Source organism: Gossypium hirsutum, chromosome D01 (assembly GCF_007990345.1).
Source record: "Gossypium hirsutum isolate 1008001.06 chromosome D01, Gossypium_hirsutum_v2.1, whole genome shotgun sequence".
NCBI lineage: Eukaryota > Viridiplantae > Streptophyta > Magnoliopsida > Malvales > Malvaceae > Gossypium > Gossypium hirsutum.
The window spans coordinates 28,979,792-28,984,731 of record NC_053437.1 but is presented as its reverse complement, the minus strand read 5'-3'; the positions used below and the strand labels follow the sequence as shown (position 1 = coordinate 28,984,731).

At 34.1% G+C, this 4,940-nt stretch overlaps 1 non-coding gene across 1 annotated transcript; it reads right to left on the bottom strand.

Annotated features, from left to right (window-relative positions):
• Positions 1-3,325: 3,325 nt before the first annotated feature.
• LOC121214323 (small nucleolar RNA R71) lies at positions 3,326-3,432 on the bottom strand. Its single transcript, XR_005909906.1, has one exon. It is a non-coding gene; the product is annotated as a small nucleolar RNA R71 (small nucleolar RNA).
• Between the last annotated feature and the right edge of the window lie 1,508 nt (positions 3,433-4,940).

The window sequence follows — 4,940 nt, the reverse complement described above, 5'->3', positions numbered from 1 at the left end:
CCAATATTTCATGATCTTAATCCGGGTATTAAGAGACCCAAAATTGAGGCACAACAGTTTGTGTTGAAGCCAGTCATGTTCCAGATGCTTCAAACAGTGGGTCAAATCAGTGGAATTGTAACAACTCGATTTGGGCCTAGTCGGAACAGTGGTTTTGGGACCACAAATCCGATAAGGAAAAATTTATTCTTATTATATTTTTATGGTCTACAATTTCACAGAATAATTTCGTGAAAATTTCGTTCGAAAATTTTGACGTTTGAGCACTCAATTTAGTAAAAAAGTACTAAATTGTAACAAGTGCAAAAATTGAGTTCTACATGTTAGAAGTGCCCAATTGTTATGAAATTTTAAATTGGAATCCTTATATGGTAGTTAGACCATTGGTTAAGTTGGTGGACAAAAATGGACATGGTTAGGCATGTTTCCAAAGTTTTTCATTAAGGGCATTTTAGTCATTTAGTAATTAAAATGAATTAAAAACAAAATTAGAAGCCAATTTTCATCCATATTCAAGCTAGGGGCCGAAATTTGCATGGAGAAACCATGGCTAGGGTTTTTCAAGCTTCCAAGCTCAATTGTAAGTCTGTTTTAGCCCCGTTTTTAATGATTTTCACGTTTTTGAAATCTTTGTAACATGATTTATTTATTTCTATCATTTATTTGAGATATGATGAAGGCCTAGGTTTTGACCCATGTTAGAAATTTGTGTATTTTGATGGTTAATGGTAGATTAAACATGTTTATGGCTAGAGAAACAACTTTTACTAAGTGATTTTCAGTGAAAATGCATAAAAGGACTAGTTTGTAAAAAGATTGTAAAATGTGTGTAAGTGTGTGAATAAGTGAATATTGTGGACTGCTATAGTTATGAAATGGTTTGGCTAGGCCTAAAATGTGAAGAAATTGAATAAAATTATTTTACGAGCCTAGGGGAAAAATTATAATTTTGTGAAACTTTACGGACAAAAATATAATTTTGCCAAAGTGTATTTTTGGACTAAATTGAATAATGTGAGTCTTAAATAAGTTAAATGTGTTATTATAAATCAATAAATATGAGAAATCGACTTTGATTAGTGAAAAAGAAAAGTGAGAAATAGTGAAATTATGAAAGAGTACATTTGGCAATAAAACAGTTTAGATAGCAACAGTTGTGTGAGTTTGAAAAATCACCAAAAATAGTGGAAATTTAATTAGAGGCTGAATAATATATGAAATTAAATCTGAATGAGTCTACTTTCACATAAAAGAGAAAGCAAACAAAAGAGTTTTATATTATGAGATATTTGAATTTCAATGAGATAGGGCCAGAATGATTTTGAAATCCCCTGTTCTGACTTTGGAAAATCATTAAAAATTGTACAAAAATAATATGGGATAAAATTTATATTTTTAGAATCCTGAATGAGTCTATTTTCAAAAGAAACAAATGAGAACATTATCTGAATTCTGTAAAATGAGATAATTAATTTTTAGTGAAGAGGGATTGGAACTGTCGAGCAGTGAAATAGGGGAACTTTAAAGAATAAACTGTACTTATTGGATAAGCCAAAAATTATGAAAATTTGTGGTAAGAAGATATGTGAGTCTAGTCTCGAGTAAAATTTACAGATCTTAATTTGGAGCTCTGTACCTTGAGATATAAATAAATTAGTGACTTTGACTCAGACAGACAACTTGAATTTAGATATAGGAAAATAGTAAAAGAATGGATAATGTTGTTTAAATCTGTTATACATATTAAGGATGTGGAATGGAGTGGAGGAGGAGGAAAACTGGAAAAATATATGAATGATTCATGTATAATTGGTCATATGCTCAATTATAATTGATAAATGATGAAATAGAAATGATGCTTATATTTGTGCATTATTGTCATGGTTTAAGTTCATGTGGGAAAATAAAGTTTCATAGTATGTGTGTATGGTATATTGGGTGTATGATTTGGCATGAAGTAATTTCATGAATGGTTTATGAATTAACACATGTCGGTAAGTTACGTGTGAATAATAGCAATATATTTTTATAAATTGTGAATTATATTTGATATGTGAATTAATATTGAATGTGGAAGGAAAATTGTTCATGAATTATTCAAGTGATAAAGTGTTTAAAATAAAGTGTTAAGTGTAAATTCCCGGTTGAACTTAGTTATAGAATTGGATACAAGTGACATGTCACTAGAGACCAGTGTTACAGTGTTACAGTGAGTCCCAGGTGCTGGGTGATCTTGCATGTGTTGCAGACACCTGACAGCTTGTGTGAGCAGGCCCGTGGACATTTCTAGTGTTATTGATCAGTGGTAGCTTCGGCTACATTTCAGTGGTAGCTACAGCTACATATCAGTGGTAGCTTCGGCTACATATCAGTGTGGCACTTATGTGCTAATTCTCTATGTATTCGTGTATATTCTGAATGTTCAACGAGATTAATAATGAGTTAAAGTGAATATGAAATGTGGTGTACATGCTTAGGCTTTGGTCAAGTTGTGGCTCAATTATGCCACGTTAAAATTATAAGTTATGCATTGTATTGATATGTTTATGTTTTGTGTAATATGCATAGGAACGGGTGTGGAAAGGTAATAAAATAGTGAGTTCATACTTGAAGGGTAAAATGACGAAAAAGGGGATGATGAGTTTAATTGATGTTTTTATTTAAGCTAGAGTGATATTTTTATTGCAAAATTGAGAATTTCGTAAATGCGTTAATGAATGATATAATCGATATACGTTGAGTTAAATGGTAAATGCGTATTAGTATTGAACTTAACGACATTGAATTGTATGTGAATTAAATAGAAATTGCTAGTGATATGATTTAAATTGTGAGCATGAGAAATTGCGAATTGAATGAAATGGAAATGAAGCATTGAATTGCATGAGTATGTATAGGGTCTCATAGGCCCTATTTATTATGATTATAATATATTGTGGATATATTGTGAAGAGTTATAAAAGCATGTTAATAATTTTGAAAGTTTTAATTTAGATGAAATTTTATAACTCGGTTAAATACGTTTACAAATGCATGTGTTCTGGTAATGCCTCGTACCCTATTTTAGTGTTGGATACGGGTAAGGGGTGCTACAGGAATGCCTACCCAAGATCTTCACCTACACTTAAGACTATTTATGGAGGTGAGTAATTCTTTCAAGTTAGCCGGAGTACCCGGAGATGCATTACGAATGAAGTTGTTCCCATATTCACTAAGAGACAGAGCTCGAGCTTGGTTGAACTCATTACCACCAAACTCAATTTCAACATGGCAAGAGTTACTAGAAAAATTCCTTATGAAGTATTTCCCGCCTAGCAAGAATGCTAAGTTGAGGAGCGAGATCACTACTTTCCAACAAATGGATGATGAGTCATTGTATGAGGCATGAGAAATGTATAAAGAATTATTATGGAAGTGCCCTCATCACAGAATCTCACATTGCATACAACTTGAGACATTTTATAACGGTCTAAATGCTCACAAGAGGATGGTAGTGGACGCTTCTGCTAATGGTGCTCTCTTTTCTAAGTCTTATAATGAGGCTTATGAAATCATTGAAAGAATTGTCAGCAACAATTATCAATGGCCAACCAATCGAGTAGCGTCAGGAAGACGAGTCGTTGGAATACACGAAGTAGATGCTCTTACTTCACTCGCATCTCAAGTATCATCAATATCCTCAATGTTAAAAAATCTTACTACTAATGGGTGTAATAGTTTTGCAGCACAACCACTGAATCAACTTAAAAATATAGCCTATGTTTATTATGGGGAAGGACATTTGTTTGTAGAATGTCTATCGAACCCAGAATCTATGTATTACATGGGTAACCAGAACCAAAATCAAAGAATGCAAGGGTTGCAATCCAATTTCTATAACTTATCATGTCGAAACCACCTGAATTTTTCTTGGAGTAACCAAGGGGCAGGAACCAGTAACAATTGTGTCCAACCTAGATCGACCCAACCACCTAGTTTTTCACAACAAGCTTAGAAACCAACCCAAGCTGAACCATCCAATAGCCTAGAGAATCTGTTGAAGGCATACATGGCGAAAAATGATGCCTCTCTAAGGAATTTGGAGAATCAAGTGGGCCAACTTGCAATTGAACTCAGAAACTGACCACAAGGTGTTTTACCTAGTGATACCGAGAATCCGAGGAATCCAGGGAAGGAGCATTGTAAAGTGTTAACATTGAGGAGCGAAAAGACTTTAGAGCCCAATTTCGTCGCAGTTGAGAATGAGCTAGCTGACGCTCAATACTAAGAGGAGGTTCAACCGAGTGTTGAAATTCCAGTTTCACCAGAAATTGAATCTATAAAATTCGACAAGGTAACTTCTGAACCAACTAATTCTGATCAACTAATAACTCTATTAGATGCAGGATTGCCACAGAAAACGAATCAACTAGTTCCTATAAAGAAACCTCTACCACCCTACCGTCAAAGACTTCAGAAGAAGAAGTAGGAAATTCAATTCAATAAGTTCCTAGACGTACTCAAGCAACTTCATATCAACATCCCGTTGGTTGAAGCACTTGAACAAATACTGAACTATGTCAAATTCATGAAGGATATCCTGTCTAAAAAATGAAAGCTTGGAGAATTTGAGACGGTAGCCCTAACGAAGGAATGCACTGCATATCACCAAGACAAACTACCCCCAAAATTGAAGGATCCTGGATGTTTTACCATACCGTGCAATATTGGAGCAACATATTGTGGTAAGACACTATGTGATTTAGGTGCGAGTATCAACTTGATGCCCACGTCAATATTTAGAAAGTTCGGGATAGGTGAAGTTAGACCTACTACGGTTACACTTCAATTAGCAGATTGATCCTTAGCACATCCACAAGGAAAAATTGAGGACATATTGGTACGTGTAGACAAATTTATCTTTCCTACTGACTTTGTGATTCTAGACTTTGAAGTAGACA